Consider the following 19,527-nt stretch of genomic DNA (forward strand, 5'->3'; position numbering starts at 1 on the left):
TTAGGGCCAGTGGGATCTGGGGGAAAGAGCCAGCAGACATGTAGCGAAGGAGGCCTGCAGGAACACAGCGGTACACAGTGTTAAATTACCCTGGAGGTCAGAGGACATACGACTGTGGAAGATGGTGTGAATGGCCAAGCATCCGGCAAAGTCTCACTTCATAGACATTGCTTTTACACGGTGAAGTCACCCTGCAGGTCAGAGAATATACGACTTTGACATGCTGAAGTCACCCTGTCTCTCATCCGAATAGGACACATTTCTAATGGCTTCCTACTCATTTTAAACGACCACTAGGTCGGTGATGCATGTGGTTTTAGAATTCTTATACTCCATAAGTTATGGCACTTTATCTTTTGATGCGAAGGCAGAAGTAAATTTATGAGGACTCCAGCTCTTTGTTTTACTTGAAGTCGAGACGACTAACATAACATTGGTAAGCTACAAAGCAATATTCTAGTCGTTGTACTATGTCTCTCACCAGATGTGAAATGTAACGTATTTACATACCTTCTAATACCAATTTTGTCTTGTATTTTGTAGCCTTTGATAACGACGGAAAGTCGACTTGCGTTATGTGTTTTCGGAAATAAAAAAATGTGGTCAAGACATAAAAAAGTTATTAAAGCACTTTCTCTATTAGTATGCTGTAACTAATCTAATATCAACCATATTTCTTCCATTTCATGATGCAAAAACCAAACCAGTCTTTCCTGTACCAAAACGTGGCGCTTTGAATTAAAATATCAGTTAAATTTAACTCCATCGTTCAATATTTGCATTTACACCAATGTGAGTTTGTAACTATTAACGCCGGCTTAACTCATTCCTTGTGTAATTTGGTGGTGTCGAGAATCATGATTTAATGTCCCATTGACGGTATTGTGACAAATATTCATTAAAAAACTGTGTTAGTTTATTTAAAAGTTTTATAGTTTTGCGACGCTTATTTGCCTGACAACAGTGATCTTATTTTTAAGTGGTTCACTCGTGCATCAATTTCCTCACTAGGCAAGTTTAGTAAAAATCATTTAGAAATTCATTAAAGTCAGCGAATGTGTGTCATGAACTGGTTAGAATCCCGGAGCTCTCAGATTACAACTGTGGTTCCTTAAGTCCGGATGTGGTAACAATACATTCGCCACACCATTCATTGTATTGTTCTTATTCTTCACAAATATGCAACCAGATATCCATGCATGGTCGGAGTAATTGCATATCTTTTCGCTGATGTCATAAAATTTTTTTTCAGTATCTGTACCAAGAGCTTGCACGCCACAAAGCGCCTCAATTACATCAGTCGCACTGTCACTGCATTGTCATTTTACTGAAGCAACTACTAAATTGGGCTGTAAAGTTAAATTAAAAGTTTCAACCGCAGATTTTTGACACTGCATCTTTGTTCATCGAACAGCTTTTCTGTTTCGTGATTTCGCTCTCTAGTGTATCGCTTTTAGCCTGAAATTCTTCCGCCACTGCATCATGTTTTTGTGGTATTAAATCAGGTAGCTTAGGTTTTGTATGTCTTAATGAATCCTCTACCACCTGCAGGAGATTATTTTCTGTACCGATTTTTTTAAATTCAATCTTTGAAGGAATTCGAATAATATCTGTATTAGTGGTCTCCTAATACTACTTAGCATAAGAAGGTTACATAACCGTAATTATTACGACCAAAATCACACTACTGTTTCGATTAATTTATCTGATTCCAAATGTTTCTGCAATTTCCACCAGTTTATAGTTGTTAATTATTCTTCCCACTAATTTAGATTCAGTGTTCACCACACAATTTTTCATTCTCCAACCAGTTCATAAAAGTTCAACACACAACACTTGTAACCATCTTCAAAGAAGTTTGGAATTCACTGTCTGTTTTTCCAATATCTCTATCCAACTTTGAAATTAGACTTTCTTACGAGATTTTGCGAACAGACGTACTGTATAGCTGCTGTAATATGTATCGGTTGGATATGATTAGTAAGCTCCTCCCCTTTTGTCACTGCTGAATATGATTCTGATATTCTCTACTTAATGTGGGGACTGCCTAGGCAACGAGTGATCAAACCTAAGATGACGGTACGATACTGTTTGCCGGATCCAGAAAAGGTCTGTGATGGCTGGCTGTTGACAATCATGCCGGTAGATACGGAAAAAAGGCTATATTTCAACGGTTCTGTCTTATTCCCGCAAGACATACAACCTGACAGTAATTAATGTTTTTTAGGAATATGTGCCACTAATATTCTAATAGTTATGCACGGATACATACACTGACTTGACAAAAGTCATTGCATACCTCCTAATACCGTGTCGCAGCTTCTTTTGCCTGGTGTAGTGGAGTAACTCCACGTGGCATGGACTCAATAAGTCGTTGGAAGTCCATTGCATAAATATTGAGCCATGCTGCCTCTATAGCCGTTCGTAACAGCAGAAGTTACCATTGTAGGATTGTGTGCGCGTAGTCTCTCGATTATGTCCCACAAATGTTCGATAGGATTTATGTCGATCAGTTTCGACGCCCCAATCATTCGCCCGAACTGTTCAGAACGTTCCTCAAACCAATCGCCTCCTGGTGCATTAACATTACGTTTTAAGGTAAGATCTTGCGTTACAATCGACGACGTTTTCGCTACTGACGAAGAGATTGTTTTATAAGGAGGGTGCAAGAGAAGATTAGGTGCACTATGTAGTCTCAACTCCAGCAAAATGTTTCAAATGGCTCTGAGCACTATGGGACTTAACATCTCAGGTCATCAGTCCCCTAGAACTTAGAACTACTTAAACCTAACTAACCTAAGGACATCACACAAATCCATGCCCAAGAAGGATTCGAACCTGCAACCGTAGCAGTCGCTCGGTTCCGGACTGAAGCACCTAGAAACACTCGGCCACCGCGGCCGGCACACTTATACTGAGCCACCACCAGCTTCCAATGTTCCTTGTTGTAAACATAGGTTTTTGAACTCGTGGGGTCTGCGCCACACTCGAACCCTACCATCTGCTCTTACCAACCGAAATCGGGACTCATCTGAGCAGACCACGATTTTTCAGTCATCTAGGGTCCAATCAATATGGTCACGAACACAGGCGAAGCGCTGCAGGCAATGCCGTCGCGTCGGTCTGCCGCCACAGCCCATTAACGCCAAATTTCGCAGCACTGTCCTAATGTATACATTCAAACACTGATTTTTACTGTTATTTCGCAAAGTGTTGCTTGTCTCTTAGCACTGACAACTCTACGCAAACGCCTTTGTTCTCGGTTATCCGTTGTGAGATGTAATGACTGAAGCTTAGTCTTCTCAGCACACTGCCGGCCGTAGTGGCCGTGCGGTTAAAGGCGCTGCAGTCTGGAACCGCAAGACCGCTACGGTCGCAGGTTCGAATCCTGCCTCGGGCATGGATGTTTGTGATGTTTTTAGGTTAGTTAGGTTTAACTAGTTCTAAGTTCTAGGGGACTAATGACCTCAGCAGTTGGGTCCCATAGTGCTCAGAGCCATTTGAACCATTTTTTTTCTCAGCACACTCTTGACACTTTAGATCACGCAATGTTGAATTCCCTAATGATATCCGAAACAGAATTTCCAGTGCGTCTAGCGCCAAATACCACTCTACGTTCAAAGTCTATTAATTCACGCAGTGCAGCCATAAGTTCGTCAAAAACATTTTCACATTTGTTACTTGAGTACCAATGACAGTTCGTCCCATGCAGTGCCGTTTTACATCTTGTGTACGCGATGCTACCACCATATGCACATATATGCATGTCCTTATGCATGTCTCTGACACCTCAGTCCAACATACTAGTATATTCTACACAACAAATGTGCCATACCAGGTCGGCCTGCTGCCAGACACGAACAGCCTCCCAGGGACGTATCTAAATGTTACTCCCTCTCACTCTAATACAACTGTTACACAATGGCGAGCTCAAAACCAAGTCCATTGTTAAGTTCAAAATAGACAGAGATGTGTTCTTTCAGGTAACTCAACGATATTTAATTTAAAAAACTAATAGATAGCCCATAGACCTTTTTTTTTTTTCAATCTAGTCTCGAAACTTCTTGGACTGAGGAGATGAACAGATGCGAATCGTCTACACTAAATATTTCTTTTTAGATCGTTTCGAACACTGACAATGGGTTGATATATTTTTTGTACAATGTACAATCATAGGCGCTGCTTAGGTTATCCATCAGGCACGTTGACAGTGGCGAATCTCATGTCACAACTGCTTACCACTCTGTCTGCTTGTTACTTTAATTATAGGCTGCTGGCCGCAGCGAAGACTCCAAACCAGCCTAGTAAAATAACGTAACGATGAGACTCATCAACCTACCGTGCGTATGATATGAGGGACTGAGGTCTGGGGCAAGTTTGATCCAGGCATATCAAAATCACTTCGATTAGCAGCGCAGGAATAATTTCACGACGGGTTAGAGTGTGCTTTATTTCCCAGATTGATTGCTTCAAATACAGACGATGTCTCCGCATTTGTATTGGTTTCTAATGGTCATGATAAATCGAAATTTAGAAGCCGATAGTAACGCTTAAGTAATAAAACGTCTGTTTTAAGGAACAAGGTAATTTCATACATCTTGTTTATTGGTAAACTGTCGATATTAGCAGCTGTGGGCTAGTAAGTAATCGTGAAAAGAACTAAAAGAGGTTACGTGGATAAATACATCTACTCACTCTAGAAGAAATGACTGATACTAAAACTACACACGTGAGAGTTTTTTATGACTCGTCCGAGAATCACTGTAGCAGCATATTCACTTAGCAGGCACCACAGTAGCATGGATTTCACCATATTCCTGTGACATCTAGGCGAAATAAGAGAGAAAGCTTTGTTTTTAACGTCTAGAAAGCCCTTGTCACCCGGAGTCACATCTACAGTAGCTTTACTTGATGGTGCGCACTATAACTCGCAAGCTGGGGTAGTTGACTGATAAGCTGCCTGCCTGCACGTAGCTTCGCACGGTTTCGGATGTCAGTTTCGGTGTTGTTTCCCTTTTAATAACCCTTGAAGAATACTACCAGCACAGGTCAGTCAGATGCATCTCTCAACAGCAAAGAAGACAGTACAGATAATTTGTTCTGAACAGTAGGACTTGAAGCAGAGCAAGCCACCAAACAGATTTCCCCAGAACCTATCCCGCGTGCCAGTTTAGTCAGCCGCACTGGCCGTCACCGCTAACTGCTAGCCAACAGGCACGCGCACCTACGAGCACACTTATGGTCAACTTGTTCCACCTAACAAAATGGTTGACCAACTACTGGACAACCGTCAATATGCTCTGACCCTTCCCAAATATACCACACAGACACAACAGAAAAGTCACTTCGTTAGGATACTACAGTGAACTTCTTGCTGTAGCATGATTTAATGGTTCCTCTAAATTATGCAGCACGTTTTCATTTTGAAAAGCTATCCAGCGACCAGTACTTTTTGTTTGTAAAACAAAGGTTTATATAAAAACCCTTCGTTTTCATCAGCAGAACGCAAATATCGGCGTAGATGGATCATTGTCGTTCTCCACCTGTCACAAGCCACGAGACACGCTGTGCGTGACGTGACTGCTCGTTTCCTTATTTGGTTCGTCGCTGAAATCCAGCTTCACAGTGAAATTTTTCATTCACCGTTCAGATCTCGTAAATAATTAGAATATTCAGGGATGTGAAACAGGACATAGTACAAGTTAACAAAACAAAAGCAGTTAATGGAAATAGCGTATTAATCTTGAGGCAGTTTAGCTGACGGTGTACAAATATCCAGATTACTTTAGTCCAGTATTCGAGAATGCTGCAACTCAGAGACTCCCAATATCTGTAAGCACACTTTGAAACCTTTCCTTAACTGTTTTGCAGTTAGATGCTTAAAATCAAATATTTAAAACATGAAATTATTTGTAGAATAGTCAGAGTTTCCAAGCTGTTTTATATACGAAAGCTCGATTCCTTAAGCTATGGGAGGTTTACTGGTAGTTTCGTAAAAGAAGAGTAATGGAAAGCAACGGGAATGAGACGACACACTTTTCTTTTTGGCAGCTCAATGAGATATTCATCAAAGGGCAAAACAAAATGAACTGAGCATTTTAATTACCTATGTGTTGACCATTTGTAGCTTGTTATCCAGCAAGACCCCTAGGAATTTCCACAGTGCGTTTCATTTAGTGTGCGACCATTACTGCCAACTTCTGGTGCTACGAAACTAACGTAAGATTAAGACACGAATTTATCACGGTGAGCAAGCCGCTGTGGCCGAGCGGTTCTTGGCGCTTCAGTCCGGAATGTGTGATGACCTTAGGTTAGTTAGGTTTAAGTGATTCTAAATCCATGGGACTGGTGATCTCAGACGTTAAGTCCCATAGTGCTTACAGCCATCTGAACCATTTTTGATCACTGTGACGTGTTACAGACGTGTTGAGCTTTATCTCAGATGTTTGTGCAGAGCTGAGACGAGACACATCTATCACTGTGCTCACATCGCGCCGTTTTCAACTAGTGGGAACTGAACATGATGAGACAGAACTTCAACCTAGCAAAATACGCGGAGGCAAAAAATTTTCAAATGTGTGTGAAATCTTATGGGACTTAACTGCTAACGTCATCAGTCCCTAGGCTTACACACTACTTAAACTAAATTATCCTAAGAACAAACACACACAGACCCACGCCCGAGCGAGGACTCGAACGTCCGCCGGGACCAGCCGTACGTGGAGGCCTTCACGGTACAAGTACACTGTTCTGCAAAACTGCAGGACGGTATAGGTAAAGTAACATAACGTATTAACCACTCGGTGGAATTGAATGAAGGTGCAGGACTGTGTTCGCAGGTCTCTTCCCGTCGTGCACAGATACACTGAGGTCACCTAGCGTGACGTCAAAGTGTGACTATGGAGCCGAATGCGGCTACCACCCCTCCCTCCGCACCTTACACAACTCAACTGAAAGAACATAAACGACATGGCACAGTGACTGCATGGGGGTGGTGTGTTTGCCCGACAACCAGCATGTTGTGTTCTGTTGACATGAACGCACCGGCGCCACCATGTGCGATGGCGCCAAGTCCATAGGGACTGGACCGAGGAGCAGTGCGCTGGCGAGCTCATCTATAATGAGAGCAGGTTCAGTCTGAGTAGTAATTCTGCACACACTCTCATACTGTGACATATGGGACTATGCAGAGTACCGAGGATCTTTGTCGAATGTGGTAGTTTGGAGTCCAGGTATTAAGGTGTGCAGAGGCATGATGTTGCATCAGCTTACTGACCTCGAAATATTTGGTCATGGTATACTCACCAGCAAGTAGCAGTGCGCAAGTAGCAGCATTACTGCATTTACTAGGCAATCTTGTATTTTAATAACCGTTTAAATTTAGTGTCGAATTGTTTGTTCTCTCTGTAAATTAGTTCAGACGTTCTTAACATAGCAGTTTTTAGCATGGATAGGGACTGCAACTGCTGTGTTCGGATGCAGGCTGAGTTGGCATCCCTTCGCTCCCAGCTTCAGGCAGTGTTGGCTTCGGTCACACAGCTTGAGGCTGTTGCCAATGGGCATCACTGTGGGGGTCCGGATGGGGGTTTGTCGGGGACGGCCAGCTCGTCCCACGCATCCCCCGATCGGACTACGACTGTGGCTGCCCGGGATACTGCCCACATTGAGGCTGATCCCTCACTTGTGGTAGAGTGGGAGGTCGTCTCGAGGTGTGGCAGGGGGCGAAAGACATTCCGGAGGGCTGAACGGAAGGCCTCTCCAGTTTGTCTGACGAACCGGTTTCAGGCTCTGTCTCAGGCTGATACTGATCTTCAGGCGGACATGGCTGCTTGTCCTGTTCTAGAGGTTGCCCCACAGTCTGCAAGATTCGGGCGATCGCAGAGGGTGGGCTTACTGGTAGTTGGGAGTTCCAACGTCAGGCGCGTAATGGGGCCCCTTAGGGATATGGCAGCAAGAGAGGGGAAGAAAACCAATGTGCACTCCGTGTGCATACCGGGGGGAGTCATTCCAGATATGGAAAGGGTCCTTCCGGATGCCGTGAAGGGTACAGGGTGCATCCATCTGCAGGTGGTCGCTCATGTCGGCACCAATTATGTGTGTCGCTATGGGTCGGAGGAAATCCTCTCTGACTTCCGGCGGCTATCTGATTTTGTGAAGACTACCAGTCTCGCTAGCGGGATGAAAGCAGAGCTCACCATCTGCAGCATCGTCGACTGGACTGACTGCGGACCATTGGTACAGAGCCGAGTGGAGGGTCTGAATCAGAGGCTGAGACGGTTCTGAGACCGTGTGGGCTGCAGATTCCTCGACTTGCGCCGTAGGGTGGTGGAGTTTCGGGTTCCGCTGGACAGGTCAGGAGTCCACCACACGCAGCAAGCGGCTACACGGGTAGCAGGGATTGTGTGGCGTGGACTGGGCGGTTTTTTTAGGTTAGATGGCCTCGGGCAAGTACAGAAAGAGCAGCTGCCTCATAGGGTGCGGGGCAAAGTCAGGACATGCGGGGCCAAGCAGCAATCGGTATTGTAATTGTAAACTGTCGAAGCTGCATTGGTAAAGTACCGGAACTTCAAGCGCTGATAGAAAGCACAGAACCTGAAATCGTTATCGGTACAGAAAGCTGGCTGAAGCCAGAGATAAATTCGGCCGAAATTTTTACAAAGGCACGGACGGTGTTAAGAAAGGATAGATTGCATGCAACTGGTGGTGGCGTGTTTGTCGCTGTTAGTAGTAGTTTATCCTGTAGTGAAGTAGACGTGGATAGTTCCTGTGAATTATTATGGGTGGAGGTTACACTCAACAACCGAGCTAGGTTAATAGTTGGCTCCTTTTACCGACCTCCCGACTCAGCAGCATTAGTGGCAGAACAACTGAGAGTAAATTTGGAATACATTTCGCATAAATTTTCTCAGCATGTTATAGTCCTAGGTGGAGATTTCAATTTACCAGATATAGACTGGGACACTCAAATGTTTAGGACGGGTGGTAGGGACAGAGCATCGAGTGACATTACACTGAGTGCACTATCCGAAAATTACCGCGAGCAATTAAACATGGAACAGAGTCGTGGAGATAACATCTTGGACCTACCGATAACATACAGACACGAACTTTTCGACTCTGTAAGCGCAGAACAGGGAATCAGTGATCACAAGGCCGTTGCAGCATCCCTGAATATGGAACTTAATAGGAATATAGAAAAAGGGAGGAAGGTTTATCTGTTTAGCAAGAGTAATAGAAGGCAAATTTCAGACTACCTAACAGATCAAAACGAAAATTTCTGTTCCGACACTGACAATGTTGAGTGTTTATGGAAAAAGTTCAAAGCAATCGTAAAATGCGTTTTAGACAGGTACGTCACGAGTAAAACTGTGAGGGACGGGAAAAACCCACCGTGGTTCAACAACAAAGTTAGGAAACTACTGTGAAAGCAAAGAGAGCTTCACTCCAAGTGTAAACGCAGCCAAAACCTCTCAGACAAACAGAAGCTAAACGATGTCAAAGTTAGCGTAGGGAGGGCTATGCGTGAAGCGTTCAGTGAATTCGAAAGTGAAATTCTATATAGCGACTTGACAGAAAATCCTAGGAAGTTCTGGTCTTACGTTAAATCAGTAAGTGGCTCGAAACAGCATATCCAGACACTCCGGGATGATGGTGGCATTGAAACAGAGGATGACACGCGTAAAGCTGAAATACTAAACACCTTTTTCCAAAGCTGTTTCTCAGAGGAAGACCGCACTACAGTTCCTTCTCTAAATCCTCGCACAAACGAAAAAATGGCTGATATCGAAATAAGTGTTCAAGGAATAGAAAAGCAACTGGAATCACTCAACAGAGGAAAGTCCACTGGACTTGACGGGATACCAGTTCGATTCTACACAGAGTACGCGAAAGAACTTGCCCCCCTTCTAACAGCCGTGTACCGCAAGTCTCTAGAGGAACGGAAGATTCCAAATGATTGGAAAAGAGCACAGGTAGTCTCAGTCTTCAAGAAGGGTCGTCGAGCAGATGCGTAAAACTATAGACCTATATCTCTGACGTCGATCTGTTGTAGAATTTTAGAACATGTTTTTTGCTCGAGTATCATGTCGTTTTTGGAAACCCAGAATCTACTATGTAGGAATCAACATGGATTCCGGAAAAAGCGATCGTGTGAGACCCAACTCGCTTTATTTGTTCATGAGACCCAGAAAATATTAGATACAGGCTCCCAGGTAGATGCTATTTTTCTTGACTTCCGGAAGGCGTTCGATACAGTTCCGCACTGTCGCCTGATAAAGAAAGTGAAAGCCTACGGAATATCAGACCAGCTGTGTGGCTGGATTGAAGAGTTTTTAGCAAACAGAACACAGCATGTTGTTATCAATGGAGAGACGTCCACAGACGTTAAAGTAACCTCTGGCGTGCCACACGGGAGTGTTAAGGGACCATTGCTTTTCACAATATATATAAATGACCTAGTAGATAGTGTCGGAAGTTCCATGCGGCTTTTCGCGGATGATGCTGTAGTATACAGAGAAGTTGCAGCATTAGAAAATTGTAGCGAAATGCAGGAAGATCTGCAGCGGATAGGCACTTGGTGCAGGGAGTGGCAACTGACCCTTAATATAGACAAATGTAATGTATTGCGAATGCATAGAAAGAAGGATCCTTTATTGTATGATTATATGATAGCGGAACAAACACTGGTAGCAGTTACGTCTGTAAAATATCTGGGGGTATGCGTGCGGAACGATTTGAAGTGGAATGATCATATAAAATTAATTGTTGGTAAGGCGGGTGCCAGGTTGAGATTCATTGGGAGAGTCCTTAGAAAATGTATTCCATCAACAAAGGAGGTGGCTTACAAAACACTCGTTCGACCTATACTTGAGTATTGCTCATCAGTGTGGGATCCGTACCAGATCGGGTTGACGGAGGAGATAGAGAAGATCCAAAGAAGAGCGGCGCGTTTCGTCACAGGGTTATTTGGTAACCGTGATAACGTTACGGAGATGTAAAATTAGAGAGATTCGAGCGCGTACGGAGGCTTTCAGACAGTCGTTCTTCCCGCGAACCATACGCGACTGGAACAGAAAAGGGAGGTAATGACCGTGGCACGTAAAGTGCCCTCCGCCACACACCGTTGGGTGGCTTGCGGAGTATAAATTTAGATGTAGATGTAGCAAAGTTAGAATGACATTGTACTCCTTCCCGGTGTGAATCTTTTCAGGGGTGCATTCGGCTGACTTCATTTTCATTGATGGACAATGCGGCAACTGCATCGAGCTGCGCAGGTGGAAGAGCTCTTGGAATGAGAGGATATTCGTCGAATGAACTGATCTGCCCGTTCCTCCGTCTTAAATGGCATGGAGTACGTGTGGTGTGAGTTGGTGAGACACACTGCTGCACGTCCGCGCGCACCAACGACCATTCAGTTGTTGTGTGTGCGCTGGTGGAGTATTGGAACAGCCTACCACAAGAACGTCTTACCATCTTCATGTGCAACATGACTTCACGTTACTGTCCGTGTTAAGTATTGGAACATCCTACCTCAAGAACACCTTACCATCCTCATGTGCAACATGCCTTCACGTTGCTGTCCGTGTTGAGAGTTGGAACATCCTACCACAAGAACGTCTTACCATCCTCGTGTGCAACATGGCTGCGCGTTTCTGTCCGTTTTGACGATACACACTAGTAAAAAGCTTGTTCCGCCTTTTGTAATGTCCAAGGGACCACCAGAAATCGCGGAGACTGCAGTGTAATTACTGCCTTTGAATAACAGTGTCTTTTCTGTTCACCTCATTCCATGTTTTTTACAGTTCCCTTTTGCTCTATACTATAGCTGTGCTTTCTATGTGCGGTTGAAGTTTCATTGAGGTTTGTCACTTGGTAGCGACGCATCATGTGGGAGTTACTTTCGTCCATAAGTTTGCACAACGGGTTACTCACAAACCGCGCTAGAAGATTCTCACTTTAGAAGGAATGTATTCGCAGTTGCGAATGTGGATAACCATCAGCTGTATAATGGAATGACGACAATGGAAATCTGTCCCTGACCGCAGCTCGAACCCGGATTTCACGCTTATCGCAATTGGCTATCCGAGAACTACTCATGGCCAGGCTCAACTCTACACATATCGTCAACCACATGCCTAAATCCCGTACTCGTACATTTACTATGTATAATCCAGTACGTGGGAGAGATTTTACTTGAAAGTCGCTTGTTCGGTATCGGAAGGAAATACGATATTGCAGTGCCTGTGTTTTCCCGATTACGATGCAAATACAAGAACTGATGCGACTACAGCCGTTATGAAATACATGAAATCTATTTGCAGTACATTCCCGGCAACAAACGGGTTCAATGACTGCCTGAAACGTCAAGACTTATTCATATGAAATACTCGTTTTATTATTGAAGCTTTATACTGACTTCCTACCAGGTAGCCATGATCGCTAACATCGAAACAGCATTATGACCTAATATAGCAAGAACGTAACGGACTATTGGCAATAAGCTCCTGATCCGGCTATACAGCCGGCGGCAGTAAACATCACGGAAGTAGATCCCTGTCACAGACAACGATGGATAGGATATATCATTTACTTGCCTAGCAGGGTCACACTGAACCCACATCATCCCTCCGTTTGACAGCACTTTATAGACCATGGAACATCTGCACTTAAGCTACGTTATGTTGTGTGGCAGAGGGTACTTGTGGTACATAAATTTCTAGTTGTGATCATTTCGAGAGTCTTCTCCAGGAGAAAATAATGTTACGCCCGGCTCTTCTTGGAAGTGCATTCTCTAAATTTTCAACAGTGAACCTCTCCGCGATGCACAACACCTCTCTTACAGCGCCTGTGATGGGTGTTTTTTGAGTATTGCAGTAACGCTCTCGCTTACCAACGATCCCGGGATGAAACGCGTCGTTCTTCATCGCATCTTCTGTCTGTCTTCTAGTAATCTTACCTGATAATCGTCCAAGATTCGTGACAAATACCCAAGCAATTGCCTAATTAGTGTTTTGAAAGCCACTTCTCTTGTGGATGAGGTAATTCTCTTCAGACTGTTCCAGTATATCTCTTTAGTCCGCATGGGATGAACATTCTAAGGCATTTTCAGGTAATTATTGTATCTAATGTTTTCTCGTCAATCTGTTCACTCCATGCCAGTGTAATACGTTGCATTTACTTACGTTTAGGGTAAACTAGTCCAATCTTGACTACTTGCAGATCTTCCTGTATGTCGAATCAGTAGTCTGGTGTTTCAGCCTTTCTATAGACAAGAGCAACGTCTGCGAACAGCCGCGTAGATCTTTTGACATTATCCGCTATGTCATTTACAGAGAGAGTATTGCAAACATTAATAGCCCTGTAGAAGCCCTTTGGCTTACTCCCAAAATTACCTTTACACGTATCGATTTTGTCCTCTAAAATTACACCTTATGATTTCTGTTTGCTAGAATGTCCTGTAACCAGTCATTTGGTCTGCTACTCGGTAAGCTTGCACTTCGCCTGTGGTTCGCAGCCGGCCGCTGGTTGCCGAGCGGTTCTGGCGCTACAGTCTGGAACCGCGCGACTGCTACCGTCGCAGGTTCGAATCCTGCCTCGGGCATGGATGTGTGTGATGTCCTTAGGTTAGTTAGGTTTAAGTAGTTCTAAGTTCTAGGGGACTAATGACCTCAGCAGTTGCGTCCCATAGTGCTCAGAGCCATTTGAACCATTTTTGTGGTTCGCAGACATTTTTCTAGGGGGTTTACTGGAAGATGGTCTACAAAGATATGGGCGACTAACATATATGATTTAATAATGAATAAAAAATAACTGCTCTACGTAAATACACCCACCTTACGATGAATGTATCCACGAAAAATCCATTCTCCACTCAATAAGAGCAGAGATTCTATCAATGAAGCATTCACTGAATTATACGATTCTGCGTACGAAGTCCTTTTCGATACATAGCGCTGCTATTGCTACTGGCAGTTGGCTGTTGTGTTGACACATAGTATTTCGCAGGTAAAGCTTTTATTCGCTTCAGAGTGGGAGAAGATCGATCCGCGTCAGACGAAATCGCCGATCATGTAACAATGATTTCAGGAGATCCTTTGTTTGACTAAAACGTATCTGCAAATTATTTTCGAACAGGAATTGCATAAATTTCTAAACTCATTTCACGTGTTTAGTATCTGAAGTTCTGTTCTCAGCTTATTGCATTGAAGGATGGGATATATTTTGCAAGATCTCAGCAGCAATCTTTGCAGAAAATGATTTGCTCACGAAACACAGTTTTCGGAATTAAATTAATTTTCCAGTGAAAATATATCCGGTAAATTCAAAGCTTTCAGCAACTTGAGCGATAATTTTATCTCACACTTCTTTTGAAATAACAGTTTTTGGAATTCGTTTCCCTGTCCCTATCTGTTCGCAGGATGCAGTGGCACTCAGCACGTCCAAATCATGTCAGAGATGTTACCTCTGGTATATTTTTGCGATGTTCAGCTCCTTGTTGTACACTCAGACGGTCAGCTACTCATTTTTGTAACTGTCAGTACAATATAGCAACGCTCGCACAGTATGATTATAAATACAGGCAACCAAAATTGAAATGATGTGAATGCCTTAATTTCAGACAGAGATCTGTTGTTTAGGTAATTGTAATTGTAGTGATTTGTCGAGATGGAAGCTCAGTTTCTTCCATTAATTCTACGAGTCACTATTTTCATACATGACTTGCACAGTCCTGTTCACTATTTCAATTAGCACCGTTATTCACTGTGAAGATGTATGGGTATATCTACGAATATCATTATGGCAAGCAAAAAAATTCTAAGGTTCATATTCTGACTCTTCGCTTAGGTTACAATCAGGTCCAATTTATGGACATAGCAATGAACAATACAGGCAGGATCAAAATGTTCATTTAGAAAAGCCTGAACACCTGAACGCCGACCACTCACAACACCTGTAAAACTGTAGTTGTGAGGAATAACTGTATTTGGATTCCAGAATGAGATTTTCACTCTGCAGCGGAGTGTGCGCTGATATGAAACTTCCTGGCAGATTAAAACTGTGTGCCCGACTGAGACTCGAACTCGGGACCTTTGCCTTTCGCGGGCAAGTGCTCTACCAACTGAGCTACCGAAGCACGACTCACGCGCGGCACTCACAGCTTTGTATTTGGATTATCAACAATAGCCAGCAAAGTATCTCTAAGCGACTTTGATCCTTTTCACGAGGCGTGAGGGAAGTGCAAACCCCTACTACAGGGTTACCCTAAGAGGAAACGTACCTGATTATTATGACTAACAGTGAGATTGTTGAAATTTCACTGTCTTATCAGAGATAACTGCTGCAGAATCAGTGACAGTAACTATCTTTTTTACACGCTCATTCTATACCTGCAGCATACAAGAAAGAATAAACTTTTGAATATGTTTACATGTGACTTTGAAAACAGTAGCCTTCGAAAGATGTTCGCTAAGCACGCTATCATATCCAGCAAAGAATCTAGATGAAATCTAGCAGACGACGCGAAATCCCTGGATGTGATGAGTCACTGAATCCGTAAGGTCCACGAAATGCGAGCTAGGATACACCACAAATTACAATAGACCATTCTTTTTTAGAGATTGTGTAACCACATTAGAGAATTTGATCATTATGTCTTTCAATTGGCTGCCTACAAACACTATCCAGTTTTGTGTATTACCCCGTTTCGTTAAAATATTGTGTTCTAGTTGTGCAGCCATCTTAGATCTGGACCGCTTTTTCGTTTTCAGTAATGTCTGCGATCATCAACGCACAATAGCACCCAAATCATTTCGCATACAGCATTTTCTTTTACAACAACTAACACGGAAAACAATCAAATTTCTTTGTGATACCACATCCAGATAACCATACTGTCTCGTACATTCTTAGAGTTTCTGTATCTTTGTTCTTAATTTCCTTATTAACATGATTTTCGATGTCAGTTTCTATAGGTCCTTGATACAGAGCTTATATTCAAGCAAAAGGAAAAGCAAATTTGTATCCCTAAATCTCTGCAACGGAAAATTAGACATATGATTTCTAATTGTAGACACTGCACGTCTGAGAACTTACGTCTTCAAACTTACCACTACACATCGAATCTTCCCTCATGACAATGCTTAGAAAATTTGTTACTTAACTGCAACATAAACGAGTTAACTCCTGCCTGTCGTCGCTGACTAGAATCCTGTTGTTACTTTAGTTTCAGAAATACAATTATCTACAGAGATCAATGATAAAACAGATGTCATAAGTTAGAGAAACGTCAGCTTGGAGGAACTACCGGGGAGGAAGAGGTACCGCTCTTCGACGAGGTTCAACGGTGGGAGGGTCATGGAGGACACAGGGCGGAGCGTTCCTCCAGCGCTGAGGACAGGAGACACCTACTGCTCTCGCTCCCTTCTCCACCCCTCTCAGACAAGCTAAGTGGCTTGAATGTGGTCTTCGGTAGTGCAGAATCGGATTTTGCGCATGCGCCGAATCGAGTACGTGAGAGCTGACCACTAGTTTCAAGCAAGACTGTGGACGTCGTCAGAGAGGTTCATTATATAACTAAGTACTAATCTGTCATAGAGGCAGGAGAATGGATGATTTAAAATTTTTATGCAGTGTAAAATTCTGTCAGGTGAATATTTCTGTGGGATCCACTGCTCCGCTCGCCACAAGACGAACCGCCGCTGCCTCGTACTTGGTTTACTAAAAGAGAGTGTGACAGTGCGAAGTCGAGGAAAACAGCACTAGCCCGGGTCCATTGCCTTCTGCTCTGGATATAAGATCCAGATACCGAATTGAATGCCGCTCGATGTCTATTTGTGGAACCCATAATGGTTATTGTAGAGAATCTTCCTCGATCTCGAAGAGGGTCGTAATGCGTCATCATAAAACATGTTCCACATTTCTAGAACCGAACGCCATCAGTGATACAGGCCAATACCTATGTGTGTTTGCTGGAAACGAGATTGACCTGCCCATTTAACCAGTCGCTTAGCACCTTTGGTTGCGTCAGCTACTTACGAGAAGGTGCTGATAAAAGAGGAGCTATGACCAGTACTTCATTGTTTCTCGAATTATTCACTTATTAGTAATTTGGTAACACCAGGAATGATTTGAGAAACAGCAGCATTTTGCGCAGCGCAAAAGCCACAAAATTCTAGCGCTAAGCGCCGTGAGGTGAGTACAGACAGTGAATTATTCGCACAGAGCCTTCCGACAACATGAATCCAAAGCGAAAACTATGGGAACGACAAAACTGCATGAGTCAGGCGGGACACATATTCCTCATCAGATGCCTCCCGTATTACAAGCATGGAGATGGCTACAGCCAACAGGATGAAACGGAAAAGTGTATCAACTGCAGAGACTGATGGTTGTTTCAGTAGACAACACTCTGTCGGCACGAGACAATCATTGCCAGTCATTGCAGTGCTGAGCCGCAGTATTATTGCGTTAATTTAACAAGTAAAATAAACTAATTTGGGAAAGACAGAATCCAGGTGATATGGCAAACCGTAATTGGCTCAACCTGAGACTTCGATACCGCCTGTCGGGCTTCAGCTGTGATGTACTGTTGTTGTGGCGGGTGATGTCATACGTGTGCGGCGCTTTGGTTTGTTTTCCTTAGGAGTGCTGGTAGTGTCAGCCTACGCTATGTTTGATGTTTGTATTAGATTTATAGACAGCGTTTTAGTTTTTGATGGAGTGGGCATGTTATTGAATCCACAATTTTGGCTACTTAAGAGAAAGACGAGTTTACGCTGTACTCCGTTGACGCTCCTAATCAACTAGAGTTTAAACGTTATCTTTGGTTGTCTTGGTAACGTGAGTACACAGTGATTACAACTTAGGCGAACTTCGACATATATTTTTTCAAAGGTGACCCAGCCTGTAATGGAATGATATTAATAACTTAGTGAATAGTAATAGTAACATCACTGAAATAAGGAAAGCTGATATTTCGACAATTACGAAAAACGTAAGTCTTCAGAAGACTATTGTAAATGAAAACCGGTTATTGTAACGTACAGTGAGAAGAACGCAATGTCAGTAACTGAAACTAATGTACAAAGATACACCAGATTTTTTTCATTTGGGTAGACGACAGAAAAAAGTGGCCAAACCCAGGTTAGTGCGTACCAACTCACGTCTAAATAATACAAAGAGTATTTACGAGTAGTTTCGGGGATTTTGCGATTTTCTGTTGAAATATATTAGTGAATACATATAACTGCGGTTTGTCCATTTCTGCAATTTCCTGCTCTCTGTATCGATACTGGAGTGTTCGGTCAAGCTATATAGGTAAGTGCCGGCCGGAGTGGCCGAGCGGTTCTAGGCGCTTCAGTGTGGAACCGCGGGACCGCTACGGTCGCAGGTTCGAATCCTGCCTCGGGTATGGATGTGTGTGATGTCCTTAGGTTAGTTAGGTTTAAGTAGTTCTTAGTTCTAGGGGGCTGATGACCTCAGATGTTAAGTCCCATAGTGCTCAGAGCCATTTGAGCCATATATAGGTAAGTGATATGCTTTTTGCCATGTTTCGTTAACTTTCGCGATCTGTTTTGGTATTGGTTTTCCGCCTTCTGTACGATATTACTTTTAGGTTTCCTTTGTTGATGTCTCGCTTTTCAGTTAGTTGTATACATAGTGTGTTGCCTTCGATACCAGTTTAATCTCTCTAATTTCATGGTTTATTTTTACTTTTTTCGTTGTCAACCTCTGCGTCCTATTCTTCATCGTATTCTTCTTGTTGTTCTGGTTTGTATACTTTAGTATTTCCACGATACCGTGGCTTTCATATGAGAATTTCTCTCCCCAATTTGCCGTAGTTTCCTCGTCAGGCCCAATATTTATTATTCAGATTTTCTATGTTTCCGAATTTGATTTTTATATTTTGGTTTATGGGAACTGGTAAGTATGACGTCTTGATAGCGATTTTTAAATCAAATTTGTGTTGCATTTTGAGGCTTCTGATAATGTCATTGATCAAAGTGGACAGGTGTTATCGGAGGCTCTTGTTTACCCTAGTAATTCACCATATTTGTGACACAGTGCCGTACATCTGGCCGGGACACGGCGCTCCTGTTTGGCCTTAGGAGGGGAGGGTTTGTTTTGTTTTTGCTTTAGGGCGCAGAAAACAACTGGGGTGATACGCGCCCAAGTCAAAGCTATAGAACACGAAGAGAGAGAGGAGTTAAAAAACGACTGTACGTCAGTCCCAATTGACTTAATAGAAGACAGCTAAAAACAGGGGAGGGGCTGACACAGCTACGAATGTCATCTCCAGACCACGTCACGGCCGGGCATAGCTGTTAATCATTTTATTAAAGACGTAATGCGTTATTATGTCGCAGGTTGCCAATAATTTAACGAGTGAGGTAAATTTATCGGTTGAAATTCTCGAGCGGTGTACTGTGGTGCTGTAACGATATAGAAGCTCACAGCTATTGCCCCAGATTTAAGCATCACTGTTAAATTATATAGGCAAACATCAGCTCGCTCAATTTGGTCTTTTCC

General features: G+C 43.2%; 1 protein-coding gene across 1 annotated transcript in view; it reads right to left on the reverse strand.

Moving 5' to 3' along the window:
- The window catches only part of LOC124616455 (nexilin-like), a 127,920-nt gene that overhangs the window by 46,100 nt on the left and 62,293 nt on the right, over positions 1 to 19,527 (reverse strand). The gene's annotated exons all lie outside the window — the stretch shown is intronic.

The sequence above is a fragment of the Schistocerca americana genome, chromosome 5 (assembly GCF_021461395.2).
Source record: "Schistocerca americana isolate TAMUIC-IGC-003095 chromosome 5, iqSchAmer2.1, whole genome shotgun sequence".
Lineage (NCBI taxonomy): Eukaryota > Metazoa > Arthropoda > Insecta > Orthoptera > Acrididae > Schistocerca > Schistocerca americana.